This window comes from Gorilla gorilla, chromosome 2 (genome assembly GCF_029281585.2).
Source record: "Gorilla gorilla gorilla isolate KB3781 chromosome 2, NHGRI_mGorGor1-v2.1_pri, whole genome shotgun sequence".
NCBI lineage: Eukaryota > Metazoa > Chordata > Mammalia > Primates > Hominidae > Gorilla > Gorilla gorilla.
This window is the reverse complement of record NC_086017.1, coordinates 85,986,989-86,009,030: the sequence shown is the minus strand read 5'-3', so window position 1 is coordinate 86,009,030 and position 22,042 is coordinate 85,986,989. Positions and strand designations below refer to the sequence as shown.

The 22,042-nt window shown below is 32.5% G+C and overlaps 1 protein-coding gene across 8 annotated transcripts in view; it reads right to left on the bottom strand.

The window, feature by feature from the left end:
* ROBO2 (roundabout guidance receptor 2) overlaps positions 1–22,042 on the bottom strand; it is a 1,750,895-nt gene that overhangs the window by 1,685,545 nt on the left and 43,308 nt on the right. The window lies entirely within an intron of this gene.

Sequence of the window (22,042 nt, the reverse complement as noted above, 5' to 3'; positions counted from 1 at the left end):
CATAACAATCAAGTATACTATTTTGTGGTATTTCACACATTTTGATTTTATTGATCATTTCTATGCATATTTCATAACTCTCTTAAAAATGCTTGTGCCTTAATAATATTGCTTCTAAATTATATTGCTCAAAATAGTTTTTTGATAAGCATTTGTTCAATAATCATTTATTGGACCCACAGGAGAAGGGAAAAAAAGAACAAATAACTGACTTAGCAACATTTTCCATTTCCATGAAGATGGTGAATTATCTAAAATTGGGTCTGAAATCTCACTTTTCTAAGCACAGAACAGAATAATTTATTTGATTTACTTTGCAATAAGCTCCGAATTCACAACATAACCAACAAAAATAACAAACACTTATTTCAGGACGCTATATTTTATTATGTACTTTGGACAGGTGGAACTCTGATTATATAATGTTTTCCAACTAATGGAAGAGGCTGAAGGATACATTTTTGAATTTGTAGCAACCCTTTTTGTGAATAAGCTTCTGTAAAACTTAGGAATCTCTAAAATGTTACAAGAAAAATTTTATATATATTGGTGTATACATGCTATATTGCCCTCTGATATAGCCATGTAGCCTGAAGTTTTCCAAACTTGAAAAATTTTTTCAAAGTTATAGAATTTATTAGAATTTGTACTTCAAAAAATAGCTAATTTTTAAATGAATTTTTAATAATCTAGATAGTTAAAAAATTCTATGCTACCACAAAATTTCAAAGTTATGCAGCTTTCTCACAGAGTTTGACAAAGTAGGATGAATTGAATTTTTCCATCTTTATAGATGAAGAAAATCAGAAATCAGAGGTTAATTACTTGACCAAAGTTTTGCCACAGGCAAGAGAACTAGAATTTGGACCTAATTTTTAAGCTATTATTCTGCTTTAATCTTATTTTGTTCCAAGTTTTTGATGCCTTCATCACTCAAATATTACTTAAAAGGAACATGTTCAGGTTTTATGAGGTTGTTCAGAGATCTCTGAGAGAGATGATACCTCATTATTATATTTTGAAATATAACATGATGATTTTTATTCTTTTCTTTCATGGTACAAAGAACATGATTTAACCATAAAATTCTAACAAGTGTTTTACTTTTAAAGCCTGAAATCTAAAACTGTATATTGTTCTTAGTTATTGAGTGGTCATAATCACATCTAATTGTTTATGTCCTAAACATTAGAAATATAGGGATACACAACTTTGATGAAGAAAAAAAGTAATTTTTTTTTATTTTAAGAAGACCTTTTAAATATTCTCCATTAAAAGTTTTGAATTGATTGTGAAAATTTCTCAAAGAACAAATGAGGGAATTAAAAATGTTTTGGCCAAAGATACTTAATTAGCATGAAATAAGATTTCAAAAATAAATTATTTATTGAGGTTAATTTCATATTCATGAGAATAGTTTCAAAAAGCATATTTCCTGAAAACACGCAACTAGATATAAGACAGGCTTTTGGTCTTTAAATGCTACAAGAATAATAAAAAGTAAAAATGGCCTTCAGTTTCATATGTTATTAGATATGTTTTCCTCCAGAACTGGCATTTCAGCTGAAGAGAATGTGTGCTTCAAACTTGGAAATAAATAATGCATTTACTTATTTGATTAAAGATTGCACAGTGAATTTAATAAAGACATTATAGTCTCGTAATGTAATATAAACTCAATCTTCTACTTACAAACAACTTTAAGACAGAATTTAGGAGGAATGTCCTTTGGAAAATTATCTTTCCTTCCCCCACAGATGATTCAAATAAACAATACATACTGTTTAGAACATTTCATTTTATCTGGAATTAACCCTCTGTTGGCATGTCTTCTTCTTCACTGAAAATGTAAGAAAGCACAGCCTCATCATGAAAATGCTGGGTATCCACATCTCACACAACTTAAAAATCATAATGAGTTGCAGGTTTTATTGTCAAGAATTACCCTGTGCTTCAAAAATGTGCTTGCTCCTTATGAAGCAATATAAACCTTGTTTTTAATCTTGTGAACTGTATATTCTATTGGATATGTCTATTAAAGATAGAATTATGAGTGAACAATAAATGTCTTTCCAGAGAAAGGTGCATTTTCTGTTGCACTTAGACTTGAAGGAGGTATAGAAGATACTTGGCCAAAACTGGGGCAAAGAGGGGTTCCTGTGAAGAAGCAACAGTGAGAGTCTGGTTATCTACATATAAAAGAATAAAACTGGACCCTTATCTTAGACTGTACACAAAACCAACTCAAGGTGGATTAAAGGCCTATGTGTAAGACCTGAAACTATAAAACTCCCAGAAGAAAACACAGAGAAAACAACTCCTTGATATTGGCCTTGACAATGGTTTTTTGGCTATCACACCAAAAGCTCAGGCAACAAAAGCAAAAATAAGCAAGTGAGACTGCATCAAACTAAAAAGCTTCTGCACAGCAAACATTCAACAAAATGAAAAGGCAGCCTGCAGAGTGGGAGAGAATATTTACAAACCGTATGTCAGATAGGGGTTGATATGTGAAATGAAAATCTCACACAACTCAATGTCAAAAAACAATCCAACTGATAAATGGCCAAAGTATCTGAATAGACGTTATTTAAAAAAGACATACGAAGGGCAACAAGTATACGAAAAGGTGTTCAACATCACTAATCAGAAAAATGTTAATCAAAACAACTATATCACTTCACAACTGTTAGGATAGTTATTATATAAAAAAGAGATAAGTGTGATGAGGGTTTGGAAAAAGGAAACTCATGTTCACTGTTGGTGGGAAAGTAAACTGAGACAGCCATTTTGGGAAACGGTATGAAGGTTCCTCAAAAATTTAAAATAGAGCTACTGTATGACTCCACAATCCCCCTGCTGGGTATATACCCAAAGGAACTGAAATCAGTATATGCAAGATATATCTGTATTCCCATGTTTACTGCAGTATAGAGCTAGTGTATGACTCCACAATCTTCCTGCTGGGTATATACCCAAAGGAACTGAAATCAGTATACGAAAGATATATCTGTATTCCCATGTTTATTGCAGTATAGTTCTCAATAGCCAAGCTATGAAAACAATTGGATAAAGAAACTATGATGTATAGTTATATTATATATCATATTATAATCTTATAAACTGTAATAATAATATAAATATTATATATATAGTATTCAGTCTTAAAAAAAGACTAAAATTGCCATTTTTGATGATATGGATGAACCTGGATGGCATTATGCTAAGTGAAATAAACCAGACATGGAAAGAAAAATACTTCATGATCTCACTTGTATGTGCTATCTAAAAACAAGCCAAGTATATAGAAACAGTAGAATGGTGGCCGTCAGGGATAAGGATTAAGAGGAAATGAAAAAAAGCAGATCAAAGGGTACAAACTGCCAGTCATGTAGGATGAGTAAGTTGTATCTAAAGTATAGTATGATACCAATAGTTAATAATATTGTATTCTGTACTGAAAATTTTCTAAAAGTACATTTTTTAGGTGCTCTTGCCAATCACATAAAAATATAACTATGGAAGGTGATGGATATGTTAATTGGCTTGATTGTAGTAATAATTTCATGGCATATGTGTATGCCTTAAATATGTACCATGAAAATAAGTAAATAAATTAAAATGTAGGTTATCAAAACTTAACAATTTATATATTAAAAATTTCAAAACTTGAAAAAATAATCCAATGGGAGAGATTTACAATTACTTCAATACTATTAGAGCAGCAATGATGGAAGATAAGCAGAGGAAGGAGACAACCTGATAAATGTAGACTCATCAGCAAAGCCTGAGGGGACAGTCATAATATCCATAGTGTTGACAGCCAAACCATCAAAAACTTTGGTGTAAATATATTATTTTTGCAACATATGAAATACAAACAGAACAGCAAATCTTGATTCAGGCACCTATCATCCTAATTAACTGCCTCTCTGATCATGTGTGCATGTGTCACCTTGATCGCAACCATTTTCGAAAATAACGAAACAAAAATAAACTATTGTAAATTTAAAAAATGAATTAGCACGTGAAGTTTATATTTGAAGTTATTTTTCAAGATTATACTTATCCTGTGGCCTTTAAATCTTTTTAAAATTGCTCACTCTGTAATTGAGCATTTGCTGTATGCCAGGAAAACTTCTGGACACTGAAGATACTTACAGTCAATATTACTTCAAGGCAGTTATGGCATCCTAATTACTGTTTTTAGTAACATAATATCTGCTTCCAAATACTCTTAGAAATGGGCAACTTGATAAGGTGATTCCTGAAAATCTCTGCCATCTTGATTGTGTAACTGTGTTTATTTAAAGAGGCTAAAAATAAGGTTGGTTTTTAATGCATGGTAACTATGCATTAAAAACAAAATTATATATGAAATTATAATGAAAAACGCAAGATTACTCCATGCCTTCTAACAGTATTATTTCTACTTGGGTACTTTTTGCCATCAGAACAAATTATTAGGATAAATAAATGTGTAAGGGCCATACATACCTACTAAATCTGAGTGCCATGAATTTGTTTGTAATTTTATATGTTATTTTAATTATTGTAGTTATTGTAGTATGTGGTTATAACCCTTTTTGCATTAATATATAGTAATCCTAGGGACACCTAGAATTATTTTAAAAGTTGAGTCAGTTGTCTCCAGTTATAGAAAGTTGACTTATACACTTTTAGTAGTGAAGTCAATATATCTGAACTGAGTTCACTTCTGAACAAAGGAAAACTCTGCAAGTAACTGAAATTTTCTCAAGATTGGCATATAGACAATTCTAAAAAAAGTCCTGGGATATGAACTATCTCAAATTGGCAGTATATACTGGCATGTGCCTCATCCTGCTGACAGTCATTTCAGCTTGAGATACTTACAAAAAAGAGAAAAAAAGATAGCTTAATAGTTCCAAGTTTAAATAGTTATATTGGTGTACTCCTTAAAAGAAAAATCAGCACATTATCTTGGAGTAAAAATTTTACTTATGATTTCTTCACTTTTCTCCCATTAACTCAACAGCCAGAAAATAAAACATATTAATAAATACACATGCACACACACTCACATTGTGGAAATCAAAGACCTGAGTCTATGTGTAGCAGTGTGTTGATAAACTATCTGTAGAGACCGAAGGTCAAATTAATTGTATATGTGAAAATTATATAATTCTAGAGACTCAAGCAGATATACAGATAAAAGTTACTACATAAGAAAATAGAGATTTCTCTATTTTTCCACAACAGAAATTATAAAGTGGAATAGTGATTGTAAATATAGCTTCTGTTATCATTTGGGGTAATAGAAAAGTGAGGGCAACAGAGATCAGAATATAGGCACTAATACTTGAATGCCTGTTATGTGTAGCTATTGTGCTTTGACAATTTTACAAATTGTCTTATTTAACCAACACACAACATTATGAGATTGATGTTTCTATGACTATTTTTCTGTGTGAGAAAACCCAGGTTCTGACTTGACGTCACTCATGCCATATTGGGTGGCTGAAGCAGGATTCAAATGCAAGCATGGCAGCACCACAGTCTGTATTTTATTAATCATACAACCACTATATCCAACTAATTATAAAGTCTGTATGGAAGCCCAGAAAAATAGGCCAGCATTAAATTGAAAAAAGCATTAAAGAGAAAACTGTTGATCTAATAACATTTTGTTTTACAACTTTTAATTTACCATAATTGTGGTTGCTACTGTGACTACTGTATAGGGAAACCATGCACAAATTCATTCATGACACATTCATGTTCTTTTTGCATATGTCTCTTAAAAAAATTATTTAGGCAAAGTGCTAAAGAGAAGTTATTTCACCTTGCTGACATTGTGTCTTACAGTTTTACCCAACCAATTTGAGTCATTACTTCTTTATCTTAACAGGATTACTTAGTTGCCTAGTCATGGAATGAATGATGTGGCTACTTCTATAGACGTATTAATAAAGCCTTATTTGTATAATAGTCAAGTTAAGACGAACATGCTTGTGACCTCTCACAGAAATAATGAAGATTCTGCGATTTAAAGAGCAATAAAATGTAAAGATGTAATTACCAACTCTTCATTATCTTACGGAATTTCAAGATAAACTCACTTTATTTCAATGTCAAAAGACAGCATTAAAGTCCTTTTCAAAATACCATTTAATTGGATAGATTAAGATACTTTAATATATTAATTTCTTTCCTTGTTACTGTATATTTCACGATAAGAATGCAGGGATATATATTAGAGTTCTGGGAAATTGAAACTCGTGTAACTTGCCAGTTAATTCTAAAATCTATTAATCATGTGCTTTGGTCATCTCGTTAATTCTAAAATCTATTAATCATGTGCTTTGGTCATCTTTCTTCTTTGGTAAAATATGGATGTTCGAAGATATTTTCATGTTGTCTAAAGCATCTGCATCTCATACACAAATATACAATATATATAAAATATTAACAGAATTATACCAAATATATACAAAATAAAAATATACAAAATATTAATTTAGCAGAAAAAAACTGTTGCATGAAGATAAAGTACAGGATGATTAGCTTAGTTTGGAATGACCAAGAGACTCACAAACAAGATGGGTATGCACAATTACACTAATCACAAAGGACAAAGATCCCTGTGCATGTGTACCAACAAGATGGGTATGCACAATTATACCAGTCACAAAAGACAAAGATCCCCGTGCACGTGTACATCACACATATCTGAATAGCTCATATACAATATTGACTGCACATTTAACAATTCAGACTGTTGCATGAAGATAAACAATTCAAACAATTCGAACTGTTGCATGAAGATAAAGTACAGGATCATTAGCTTAGTTTGGAATGACCAAGAGACTCACAAACAAGATGGGTATGCACAATTACACTAATCACAAAGGACAAAGATCCCTGTGCACGTGTACATCACACATATCTGAACAGCTCATATACAATAGTGACTGCACATTTAACAATTCAATGAATGGTAACTATAGAACAAGACAAATACATCCATTCATAAAGAAACAGTGATCAGTCACTAAAGTGCGGGGAAAATAGCCAACCTACATAAACTTGTAGCAGTAGCCTCTTCATATCCATATCTGCAACACAGAGTTAGAAATGTCTGGGTTTAAACAGTAGTGAAAATATGACTACATTTCAGAAAGGTATGACCTTAATGGTATGGAGTTTGAATTTTAGAAAAAATATATTTCTAACTAGGTTAAAGCTTGGGTGAAAATTTCAATTGCTTAAGATAAGCAAGAAGTAGGGAGTGCTGATGAGGTAAGTGTAGATGAAAAATAAATTAGCAGGCTAGTCCAAATGTAGTGGTGTTCAAAACTAATTAATCACAACCAGTTACAGATTTCTTGTTTTCTTTTCCACTCACACTTAGTCTTAAAAATAAACAGAAAAAATAAATAAATAAAATAAATAAATAAATAAATTGACAGTTGGATAATAGTACGACTTCCTGAAACCACTATTCTGGGAAACATAATGGGAATACTTAGGAATATTTGTCATGAAAAATTCATGCATAAATGGTGTCAAAATATAAACTTTGAGATCATGTGTACAATATAAATAAATGTAACAATATGCAACAAAATGGTGTTTTCTGTATATTTCATGATAAGTATGCAGGGATATATATTAGAGTTCTGGGAAATTGAAACTCATGTAATTTACCAGTTAATTATCAAATCTATTAAATCATGTGCTTTGGTTATCTTTCTTCCTTGGTAAAATAGGGATGTTCAAAGATATTTTCATGTTGTCTAAAGCATCTGCATCTCATATACAAATATACAAAATATATAAAATATTAACAGAATTATACCAAATATATACAAAATAAAAATATACAAAATATTAATTTAGCAGAAAAAAACTTGCATGAAGATAAAGTGCAGGATTGTATTTTATCTTACGGATTTTTTGTGAACCATAGTCAGAAAAATCAGGGAATCAAAAATAATAAAACAAAATATACCCATTGCCTTAAGGAAATAGGTAAATGAGATAATTATATTTTTAAAGGAACTATATAAAAGCTTTACATAAAAACCACAACCATATTTCTTGTTCCTGCACATTCCAATCAATTCATCAGATTGTTTTACACATTCTGCAAAAATATTCTAATGCAGGCAGAGAATTTGAAATGTAAAAAATTATCATACTGTCTCCTATATTTAGAACTCAGCTACATCTCTTATATGTTAAAATCCTACTTCTGTTTGACACACACTCTTGCACCTACTGAGGAAAAAAATTGCTTCCTATTAACAAAGTGAATTATCTCTTCTGAGTAACATGATTAACCTGGTCAATAGTTACTTACCGTGTGTTAGTTATGGGCTGAACTCTGCTCTCCTCTCCCCAAATTCATACGGTGAAATTCTAAAGCCTAGTATTTCTGAAAGTAACCATATTCGGATGTTTTAAATAAGAATTCAGTTAAAATGAGGCCCTTGGGGTGGGTCCTAATCCAATAAAAATGATGTCCATATAAAATAAAATTTGGAAAGGGGTAAAAATCAGCTACGTGTATGCACAGAAGTACAACTGCGTGAAGACAGAGCTGTGAGAAGGCAACCACCTACAAGCCAAGAAGGGAGGCCTAAAACAGATCCTTCCATCATGGTCCTCAGAGGAGCACTTTGACCTTGGATTTACAGCCTCTAGAACTGTGAGAAAATATCTGTTGTTTAAGCCACCCAGTCTCTGTGTGTGTGCATGTGTTTAAGTGCCACCTTAGAAAACTAACATAATTGGTAAAGGACATAACGGACTTTTTAAAGCCAGCACCCAACTACGTTAGCATCATTTTCAGATGTTTGTTTTAGTTCGTTTATTTTATTTTATCAAGTATTATAATGACAATTTTAAAAAAACAGTTTCATGAGGTGGTTCATACTTTTAATCCCAGAACTTTGGGAGGCAAAGGTGGGAGGATCACTTGAGGCGGGAAGTTCAAGACCAGCCAGAGCAACATAATGAAAGCTAATGTCTACAAATTTTTTTCTTTAATAAAAAATAAAGCTGGGTGTGGTGGCACACACCTGTAGTTCTAGCTACTCTGGAGCTGAGTTGGGAGGATTGCTTGAGCCCAGGAGATCAAGACTACAGTGAGCCATAATTGCACCACTGCACTCCACCCTGGGTGACAGAGACCCTGTCTGTAAAAAAATAAATAAATAAATAAAAATAGATGAAAACAATTTCAAAACTTAAGACTAAAAGAAACTCAGAAAACTGTCAATTACATTTTGCTCTGATTTTTCTCTTTTATATAGTATGATGAAATGTTACATCAACTTGCCATTTTTAAAAGTAAAAATCAGATGGATTTAGCTGGGCACAATACCAACTGTATTGAGAATTTCTAATGTCACTCAGGTGAAAGACTTGAAGGAAAGGAGACAGATTTAGAAGGAATGATTGTTAATGAGATTGGTCATTCAAATAATCTACCTACTAGTAAAGTTAGACAAACAAACAAATGGCAACCACAACAACAAAACCCTACCCATCATCTGTAGAGAAAAATCATAGTCTCCCACTTGAAATAACACATCTGTCTGGCAGCTTAAATAAAAGCACACATATTTTCACACAGCACGAATTATTTTTGTATTTGGAAAACAATTGCTACAGAATTATGAAAAGAAAAAAATACAGACTGTAGAGAACAAAATAAGACAAGCTTCCATCAAGAAGGAAACATAAAATATACTAACTTGAAATAACAGATATACACAATATTTGGAGTCCAAGCTTTTAGTGTTGACTCCAGCCCAGTTGTATCGGAGGCAAAGATAACTTGAAATAACAGATATACACAATATTTGGAGTTCAAGCTTTTTAGTGTTGACTTCAGCCCAGTTATATCAGAGGCAAAGAAACAAAGATTTTCAAAGGATTCATGAATTATCCAAAGTTAAACACATTATATCTAACCAAGCCAGACCTAGAACACATTATTGGTCATATTCTTTCCATTGACTATGTCTAATTCCTCTTAAAGTTTTTCCCCTTTACATATAAATCCTATGCACATTACAACTTTGGTGACATAAACAGAACAAAACACTTATTCTTTCTTTCAGCACTTTGGATGGGCTATCCCATTGTGTTCTGACTATCATTGTTTCTGATGAAATGTCAGGTGTTAATCATAAAGTCGTTTCCTTCTATGGATGAGTTATTTTTCTTTTGCTTTCAAGATTAACTCCCTTCACATTTTGTTTAATCCAGAATTATTAGAAACTTCTCTAATTTTGAGACTCAAAGTCACTCATCAGATCACCACAAAATTTCAAAATATACATTCTTAGTGCTTATAAAATATCAATATACTACTTTAATGTCTTCTTTTATTAATACAAGGTCATTGTTTGGAATATTTGGGAAAGGAATATAAGTCAGAGCAAGAGCATCCTAGATTAATGATTGCTACATATTAATCAATCGATTAATGTTTTTGTGACAATGAAAGAATAAATTACTTCTAGTATTTTTGCTGACATATTTCTTTCCCTACTTCCAAGATTCACACAGAAATATACCTTAAATAATATAGTTTGATTCTCTTGAAAAAAATTTTCTATCTTTCTCCTCAATCTTTCTCAATATTTTTAATACAATATTTTTTGTTTCTATATCCATCAAAAAGTTTCAGTTTGATGAGATAGCATTAAAAAAATCTATTTAGAGGACCAGTTTGGAAGTCAGATGTGCAAAATGTTTCTTATCTGCTCTGTTCTCTTTTCATTATCTTCTCCCTGACCCAACCCCAAACATTATAAAGAATGCTACACCCTTTATAAAGAAGTTTACCAGAATCAATATTAAAATTGAGTGAGCTATTTATTACTTAGAAGTAATTCTCAAACTTTAACCTGTAATCTCATGTATTTACAGTGGAGCATAGTATTTAGAAGAAACCGGACTCAATTATAGGTCAATTACTCCTTAGCAATGTATCAGAGTTCAGCAAGTTACTCAACCTCTGCTAATAACAATCTCTTAACCTGTAAAAATAAATATAAATATATCCACGAAATATTCTTAAGGTTAAATAACATATAAATCACTTAGTGTAATGTTAAATATATAATATGTTCTAGCTTGAATTACTACTACTAATGAAAAACTACATTTGAAATTTTTGAAGCTGAGATCAATAAAAAAAAGTGCCATTCTCCAACTTTTTCTAGGTAGTTTGCTAGAAATAAGAAAGCAAAATAGACTAGGGCCCAGTTTCTGGATTTAAGGATCAGAAATCATCTGCTGTGTTTATTATGAACCCTTTATATCCCTTCAGTTCTTCCTGTAAATTTTTACAAATAACTTACTGAATAAAGAGTTAAAACACCTCAAATTAACAAAATCTTGTCTACTATGTCTCCATTATTTCAAAAAAGAAAAGAATAATAATTTTGTCAATGATAGTTAAGTATATGTTAGTCACTAACACTATGGCAGGTACCTTCATATTCATATTTCTAATATTTCCAATATCTTCATATTTATATTTTTAATTCATATTTGATCCCAACTCTGTAATTTAGGAAGTTTTTTTTTCTTTTAGAAATTAAGGCATAAAGTGTCAGGTGACTTGCACAAGATTGCACCACTAGTAAATTTAAAAATGTAGTTTACTTGCCTACTGTCTTAGTGATATAGTTTACTTGCCTACTGTTTTAGTGAGTTATTGATCATGCACAATTCTTTTTGAAAACAGAAATTCATTTAGCATACCACATTTCAAGATCCACTGGTAAAAGCCACCTTATTAGCTTAATCAACAAAAATGTCTAGAAAATTTGAGCTTTTATTAACTGATAAAATATTAGAAGTTATATATATAATGAAACCACCCCTATAATCTTTATAAAATTATTTGGGAAAGGAGGGAGGGGATGAAATAAAAACAAGCTTCCAGCACATCCAGCCTTAAACATTATGTTAACTTGCTGTCTGTCCTGCTTCCTCATAATTGTTCACTAGGTATGGCCCCACAATCATTTATATCCTGTCACAAGATTATAGTTAAACTTAACTACTCATAGATAACAACTTGAGCATTGTGAAATGTTAAGTTTTCTCTCTGAGGTATTCTTTCGGATCCTACATACCAGTGAAACTACTGACATCAGCTGCTCTGAAGGACTCCAGGAGAAGCTGACTCACTAAAGGGCGAAGTTTCTACATCCTGGTGATTTAATCCCCCTTACCCAAACCAGTCAGTGACCCCAATTTTCCAGCCCCTGGCCCTCTACAATCCCTTCACCCCAGCCAAGTACTCTATGGAAAGACAGATTTGAGGGTGCTCGCATCTCCTCACTCAGCTGCCCTGCAATCATTAAACTCTTTCTCTACTGCAAACTCTGTTTATCAATATATCAGACTGTGACTGCACAGCAGGCATACAAACATGTGACTCCTGTATCATTTATAAATATTTAACTTTTATATATATTTAACTGCTATACACATAATTGACCATTTTGTATATTAATATTGGTAGGTAATAATAATATTTATATTTCCTCCATAGGTAGCTTCTGGGGCATTTCTGCCTGGTAAATTTTATTTTTTAATGACAAAGACTAAAGTAAGTAACTTTAAAATATTATTGAGAATTTTTTTTCTATTAATGGGACACTGAATTTGTAGGTAGAAATAAAAACCTAGCTTTCTACTAAATTTAATTTTATATTTAAACACAATTCAAAATGTAAATATAAAATTAAGAATTTCCAAAATTAAACTTAGTTTTAGAAACTCACATAAGCAAGTGTAATACTGAAGAGCAAAGAAACTGTGGTCTACAAACAAAAATTATAAGTAATTCATGAAATCTAAGGGCTAATTTGTGAAGTAAATGTGGAAGATGTTTTATGCTGTAGCTCCATCCTAGAGACCGAGAGTACTGCACTAGGAAAACCTCCTCAACCCTTTTTTAACCAGAAATTCTTTCTTTCTCCAGAAATCCCTTTCAGGTAATGCCTAATAATATCTCATTGAACATGTATTTGAAATTATAGTTTAATTTATAATTAAATAATTCAGTGAAAATATATTAATTGTAAAGATAAATTTTAACACATGTGGGAATACTAGACTTACGGTGGTCATCAACCCAAAATGCTACAAAATTACATAGAATGGTTAGTTTGGCAAAAATAAATATCACCACTACCACCAAAAACCTAGGTTTCAAAAAGAAATAAAAGAAGCATTCCAAAATGTTAAAAATTTTTCATTTGTCTACTTTCTAAATGCTCTTTAAAATACTTATGTCATCATAATTTTGAAGTTTAAAAGTAAAGAAATAGTTCTCCTAGTTAATATACTGCCTTAAAGTTGCTCTGACTCACAAACAGAACAAAGCAAAGCATGGCTTGACAGCCGTCAAATTACAGGAAATTGAAGCTAAATGAAATTGGATACCTCACCTCATCTATACTCCTTACTTTATAAGAGGGAAAAGCATCACAAAATGTTGAGGCCATTTAACTCAAAGTCATCAGGTGGGTTAGAGATAATTTGAGAACACTGCTTTTTTTCTTTGTTACTATTCTCTCATGAAGTTTTGCCTGAAAACAGGTCTACTAAAGATATAAGAATTTGTAATGAAGATGAACATATATCATTGCCTTTCTGCTTAGGATTGTTCAATATTTTCCCATTGATAATATATAAAATCCTACCTACTTTGACCTCCTCTTCCACCACTTCCTTGCTCTCTATATCCTAGAACTTCATTCTTGACTCCAAAGCTGCCCCCTCCTGCATCAGTTTCTTTTGCTTGAAATCCTCAGCCCTTCATAAATTTCATCCAGCAAACTCCTATTTATCCCTCAACTCCCTATTATTTTTTCTTACAGTGCCACATTGTCCTTCATTAGCACATATCCAATTTAAAGTTGTATAGTTTGAGTTTTTGCTTGACTTTCTGTTTCTCCACTAAAGCATAAGCCCCACAAAAGCAAGTATCATGTCTGATTTAACAGGGTATATTCTATTCTTATAAGAGTGCTGCCATTTAAGTGTCAATGAATGTTTGTGAAATAAATGAAGAACTAAAGGAGTGATTGAACAAATAAAAATAAGTTCTCTGTGCATATTGTATGTGTGAATAAGATCTTGAGTTTGGCCAAGGCAGTTAATCACATATTAACAACTCATTAGGTTTATAGCAATGAGGTACAAAATTGGTTCAGCACCAAATTCTAAATTCTAAGATGAAACAAGGTTTATGTTCAGAAAGATAGTGTCACTTTTTCTAATATCGGTTGCCCTCCAACTATCAGCATGACACATGCAAACCATTTATACGTGTTTTTCTGTTTTTTAGTATTGAAGATTTCACATGAAGGAAAATTATTATATTTCTAACAGGAAGTCCTCTTCTAAATGACAACAAATCTGAGAGTGAACACATCAGTTAAAAAGAGAGAGATTAAAACGTTAAGATGAGATTCTGTTTGTACAGTATATAACTGAACAAAGCTGTATCTAGCAATTTGACAAGAAAGGTAAAACAAAATATTAACCTCAGCACACAAGTTCAGCTAATGATCTGGAATGGGGAGTTGTGTGTAGAGAGGAGGACAAAGATGAAAGACAACCATTTATCCCAAGTTACTTTCCACAGATGAAAAAAAAAACCCTCTTAGTAATGTTTTTCAAAATCTAACTACTTTCAAGAATGCATCAATAAGATATAGAGAGATATCAAGTTGGACATTAACTTAAAAGTCAGATGACTTTTTAAGCATAAGTAACTTAGAACTGTAAAGTAAAAAACACTAAATGTGATTGACTTTAAAGTGGATACTGAAGTAAAAAAAAAAAAAAACCTTCTATTAAAAACTAAACTATATGCAGGAACTTATGTAGAAAGCTTAGCATAAATATTTATACAAAATTGCCCTACCATATTTTATTAAAATATTACGTTAAAAATTAAGAGAAAATCATTTTAAAAATGAGTTATATTTTAGGCCTTTTTTCTCAAAATGAGTTTCATAAATTGATATGGTTATTAGCGTAGGAATTTCAATAATAGGAACAAAGAAACCAAATGAAAACCTAATGTGTGTATGTGTGTGTGTGTGTGTGTGTTTTGTGTGTGTGTGCGTGTATACAGTTACCCGGAATTCCAACTTCAATATGTTTAAAAATATTTCAGTAAAAAACGTTAGATATATTTTAAGGCAGTTTGTAAGATATTTATTAGGTTTATTTGTAGGCCTTGCATACTAAGTCAAGCAACACTATCATAAAATAAATTAATAATGAAACGAAACTCAAAGCTTCATATTATAATCAAATAAACTCTAAAGTATCTAATAACTTCAACTGTATGCCCTAAAATAACATCAGGGCTACAATGTGTATCAACTTGCCCACAGAAAAAGCAACAATGAAAGAAGGAAAGAGATATCTATTTTGTCATAAAAGATCAACACACTTTGTCCACCTTTTTGGTCCAACTGCTATAAAGTGGGCCAATGCGAATGGCAAATAAAAGAGCTGCCATTCAACATGCATTCTAGTAGTGAATATTAACTGACCACTACGTGAAGGCAGTGTTCATTGAACAAATAAAAGAATCCTTGCCTGCATGACGCTTATATTTTGGTTGCTTTACATTTTACTGGAGGAAACGTGAAGAATAGAATACCAGCAATATTAACAACAGCATTATCCCACTAGAAGGGCTCCAGTGATTGATATTTCCAGACTCATCTCAGTGACCCTATATGATCTTTATATTCCAAGGAACATGGCAATGGATTTTAACATTTCCAAATTAAAAGGTAATGGTAAAGTAATGATAATCAACATAAAAAATGACTCACTGGAAACCAAAGCAACTCATTTCAAATGGCTTTGGAATGCCATTAGGACAGCACCTTTTTATTTGTAATGCATAAGTCTCACAATCCAGAGAGCAGGTCTTGTGAATTTTAATGAGAGGTAAGGCATTACAGAAAGACCCAAAAGTCACGCTCCAGATCCCAGCAATATAGCTACTAGGATGGACACAGAGTACATAGTTGTACTACTGATCACAGTGATTTAGAGATTGGAACCCATAGTTCTGTGAGATCAGGCATCATTTCAAGACAAAAATTACATTTTTAATAAATGCAAACTGTGGCTCAGCTAAACAAGGTGCCTTGGGCTACATTCTTTCCTGTAGATAAATTTGACATAATTCACCCTTGTGCAGTCTAAACATATCATGTGCCAACAGTGATGTAAAGCACTGAATATGTGAGATAAAGTATGATGAATTCTATTGACAAATACAGGCAATGGCTTCCATTTAATTGAGAAGAAACCATATACCTAGCACAAGTCTTTTTCTGTGCATTAACTTTTCGTAATACAACTACATGAAGTTATAGCCTATTTTATATATAAATAAAAGTGTTTCCAAAGGTTAAGAAAGGGCACAGTAAGAGTGAGAAGCACAGTCTGCGTGGGCAGGACAATCTAGTTGTCTATCTGTGCTTTAAACTCCTATAAACATATCTCCCACACCATGGCATCCAACTCAGAGTCACATTTGAATTGCCAGCAAATGGAAGCCTCATAAACCCAAAATGTGAATGGCAATGAAGTGTATAGAGCACACTTTGAGTGCACAGAGTATCTTTGCAAACATTATCTTTTTTATTATTATTATACTTTAAGTTTTAGGGTACATGTGCACAACGTGGAGGTCTGTTACATAGGTATACATGTGCCATGTTGGTGTGCTGCACCCATTAACTCATCATTTACATTAGGTATATCTCCTAATGCCATCCCTCCCCTCCCCCCCAAACATTATCTTTTAAGACTTTCACAATCACGTCACGAGATTATTCCCACATCAAAAAGTAGGAAAGGAAAGCCTGGAAAGAAGTTATATCGACATTAAACTGCTCTCAAACCCAAGTGTACAAATGATTTTTCTTGCAAAGAAATTTATATTCTATGCAAAGTTCTATTTCAAAATGAATTCTGGAATTCAATTAAACACTCATCTTGAAAACAAGAGCTTAAGTGGAAATTCCTCACTGGTATTCAAGCAAATAAATTAAATAATGATATTAAACCTACATCTAATCTCTCGTTATACATATTGAAAGTTTGCTATATAGCTACCACTAAGTTATACATTTCCAGTGACACAAACCATAAAATGAATTTGTTTCTATTGGTACTAGCAAAACAAACAAACAAACAAACTACATAGATGGCAAAAAGGTCAATCTACTAATTTATCTTCTAATAACTTTCCACCCAGGAGCATTTGTCCCTCTCATTAGACGCTTGTTCTATGCTTCTTTAATTTTTTGACATTCTAATTGCCTCACCTGAATCAAAAAAAGAATGTGGATCTGGGATCAATACCTTTTGAAAAGTCATGGATTTCATTATATTATTTTTTCATATATCTGCATTATTGCATAGAATACCTGATTGGTCTTATGCTAAGTTTTTCACGTAACATTACCTCTGCAAGATGTTAACAAGCATCCTTCCAAAAATGTTTGAAAAATCTTGGGTAAAACGTATTAAGTAAGTTCCTGTTTCATAGTTTTCCAAGAGTTTTACTATCCTTGGCAAATGATGAAATTCAAAGCAGAGGTACAGTACACAACTTTTGTAAAACTTACCTATTTTTCTTATAAGACTGTGGCTTTGTTTCGTTTTGTTTTGAACTTCTTTTCTGTGATGTGATGTAAGACTGTGTTTTGAGTTAGGGGTGGGGACATAATGTTAACAGAGGTTTAGGAACTACTTTGCTAAAGCAAGTTTGAGGGGAAAATGGGGAAACTAATACAAGACTTTCCTTGAAGCAGTGGGAGTTGAAGGGGTAGGTGGTTTTTGGAGAAAGAGGAGACCCATTCACCGCACAGGCTTCTTTATGTTTCTGCTCTGTGTGACACATAATGAAGATACACACATTCACTTCCTCTATTTCCCACCCTTGGCTGGAGGTAACCCAAAGGAACCTGATAAAGACACAGCCTTATAGCTGTATCAAGTGTCCTTGAGAGTGGTAGGACTGCAGAGGCCTGAGGAATAAAAAAATATACATGCATTAAATGGAACAAATACAGAGAAGAAGAAAACTCAGTCATGGTAAATTAATTTTGTACCTTTCCTTACAACCTAGCATATCACAGGGTACATGATTTCCTTTTGACCTGCTTCCTTTATGCTGACTGCATGAACAGGGAAGGGGGTTGGGGTACACATGGGAGATAATTGTATTTATTATGTACCTGGTATTAATACATCTATAGAGACAATTGGAATGACCATACTGGAGAAACAGCAAGGGAAGAACTGAAAAAGCTAAAATAAACACTTGGTTCTATAAAAAATACTACAAAAAGATTTCTCATGTCTGACAAATTACATTTTAGTCTAATAGCAGTAAGTAGACCAAAACTAAGGTGATTTGATAAATATCATAAGATATTTATTGTGAAATTGATGTCTATATGTATTGCTTGTAAAGCTCAGTAATCTGTTCTTGAATTGAGAAATTACTGAGACAACATCAAAAGCTGTCATTTTTGTTTCTATGTTGTTGTTGCCATTGTTTGTGAGGTGAGAGCGTCTAAACTTTATGACTGTTTGAAAGGGGCCTATACACACCTTGCCTGAATATTAAGTCATATGAAATGATAAAAAGCTTTCTGATTTATTGGGTTAGACAAAGAAAAAATTGAGAAATTGAGCATTATTAAAATTAAAGACTTTTGTTATTCAAACTGTGCTTAGAATGAAAAGAAAAGCCACAGGTTGGGAGAAAATCTTTTCAAAACACATGTCAGATAAATTACTGGTATTTAAAGTATACAAAGAACTCGAAAATAAGAAAGAAAACAACTCATTTAAAAAATAGGCCAAAGGTCTAAATACAGCTGTCAAATATGGATATTGAAGTTACTAGTCATGTATCATTAGGGAACTGCAAGTCACAGCAACAGTGAGATATTATTACATGACTATTAAAATGGCCAATATCCAAAAGTCTGATAATACCAAATGTTGGCAAGTATGAGGAGAAACAGGAACTTTTATTGAGAATGCAGAATAGTACAGCTACTTTGGGAGTCAGTTTGGCAGTTTCTTACAAAACTAAACATACTCTTACCACACAACCCAGCAATTACATTCCCTGGTATTTACTTAAAGGATTTGAAAACTTACATGCACACAAAAACCTTCTTCCCATGAATGTTATAGGAGCCTTATTCATGATCACTAAAATCAAAATGTCCTTCAGGAAGTGAATGGAAAAATAAACTGTGGTATATCCAGGCAATGGAATATTATTCTGTCAAGCCACAGAGGACACACAGGAACCTTTAAATGCATATTGCCAAGTGAAAGAAGCCAGTCTGAAAAGTCTACATACCATGTGATTCTAACTACATGACCTTCTGGAAAAAGCAAAACCATGGAGACAGTAAAAAGATCAGTGGCTATTAGGGATTTGGAGGAGAGAGAGGAAGCGATGAATAGATGGAGCAAGGAAGAATTTTAGGAAAGTGAATCCACTATTCTGTATGACACTGGAGTGAGGATTATTTGTCATTACACATTTGACAAAACCTATAGAATGCGTAAGACAAGGAGTAAACTCTAATATAAACTACAGACTTTAGTCAATAATAATGTACCAATATTGACTCATCAACTATAACAAATGTACCACACTATTGCAAGATGTTAAAAATCGGGGAAATTGGGGTAGAGGCTGAGGATGACATGTGAATACTTATTCACTTCTTTCTGCAAACCTAAAATTGCTTTTAAAAAAGTCAATTAATAAAAATTAAAACAAGGCAGGGTTTTCATGCAATGGAAAAAACACACAATTTTAGTAAGTGACTGATAATTATGCTTATGCCACTTTGCTAGATTACATTTCATTAATAAATATAGTTTCATTCTTTATGTTATAAAGCAGAATAAAATCAGATATCTAGAGAAATTGATTTTAATGATTAGAGTAAAAGCATTTTCACCTCCCAAGTCAGAATGAGCTCTTTAGAATCAGTCCATTTTACAGTTAAATCAATCATAGTTTGGTTTAAAAAAAATATTGAGAAGAACATTAACTTCACTGTTTCCACAAAACTCAATGTCATGACAGCATTGTGAGTCATTTCAATGTAGGATTAAAACCTATTGCTGGACCCAGTGGACTTACTGTACTACATTCTGAAAATGTAAGACATTAAAGTCCAGTCTTTGTTGGATCTGCTGTCCTTGGCAGTTATCAAAAGGTCAATTTATCCTGCTTCTTTTTTCTCTTTTCCATATATCTTGCACTTCAGCTTAATATTAGTATTAAGCTAAATTTCTTATTTTATTTTGATTGATAAAGGAAAACAGAGATTGTTTCAATACAGTTGCTGAGAATAAGCAAAATGTACTTATAAAGTACACAAGGGAGCTATCAGATAAAAATTTGTTCAAAAAAAGATTTGGACATTTTTATTGCATGAATGTTCAAATGGAAAGGAAAACTTTCTGGATTTTTTTCCCACCACACATGAGTAGCAGCACTAAGGTAGTGAATAATGCCCCTTCAATTAGTAGTTTTCATATATTTCTGATATCAGAAATGGATTGTTAGTAACTTGTTTTAAAAGCAGAGCGTTTTCGTGCATGGCATTCCCCTGAATTCCAAAGCCCAAACTTAACTTAGGCTAATTTCTGTCTGCTGGCAGCACCATTAATTTCTCATAAATAACATTTCATATATATATGGCATTCTGATGATGTAAAGGAGTTCACATATTATGGGCCTACAAGCCAAATTTAATCAATGGCTTGTTTCATATGGCTGAGAGCTAAAAATTGTTTTGGCATTTTTGAAGTGTTTAAAGAAGGAGAAGGAAGGGGAGAAGAAGAAAGAGTAGATGAAGGAGAGACAGAGACTGCATATGGCCAGCAAAGCCTATAATATTTACTGTCCAGTTCTTTACAGAAAGACGTTTTCCAATCTCGAACAAAACACACACATTTTTGTTATGCCAAAAAAAGGACTACAGTAAGTCTTCACTGAACATCATTGATAGATTCTTGAAAACTGGTAATAGGTATATAAATTTATGGTCACATGTGACGTTTTGATACATGCATACAGGGGGGATAAATTGGGGATGGTTAATTAGTGCAAAAATACAGTAAGTGAAACCCATTTTACCATAGGTTGACATAAAAAAGAGTTAAGCTTCTATGGCTTTTGGTAACAAAAACATCAACGAACTTGTAAATAAAGATCAAAACAATTCTAATATTAAATGCTGAAATGAATTTGAGCTATTTATACATTTAAGATTAATAAAAACTAGTAAAATCATTATTTACCTACTTATTTCAGTTTAGGGTTGCAGTTGACCACAGCCTATCCTGTTAGCTCAGGACGCAATGTGGGAACCAGCCCTGGACAGGACGCCATAGCATTGCAGGTGCACTCACACATACCCACAGTTACTCAGACTGGAACCACATAGACATGTCAATCAACCTCACATGCACAGCCTTGGGAAGTGAGAGGAAACTGGAGCATCCAGAGAATATCCATGCAGACATGGGGAGAATACATAAGCTCTACACAGACAGTGAACCCCAACTGGAATCAATTTGTTTTTTCTCATTAACATTATAATGAAATGACATTGAATGAAATGTCGTTATTCAAAGACCTGCTGTACTCAGTTCTAAACATTTCAATATTAAGAGATCTACACACATCCTCTTCTATATAATGGAGTGGGTCTCTTAAAATTTCCTGGCAACATACTCTTCGCCTGCCTAGAAAATACTTTAGAATAGAACTGCATTATAATAAATTTTCATATTCTATTTATATCTTCATATTTCTCCCTCTACTTATTAAGGTATAATCTTGTATATGTAATCCTTCAGTTCCTTAACAAAGGTGAACATATGATCTCATGATGTGTGTTTTAATTTCTTAACTTTGTTGAGATTTGGG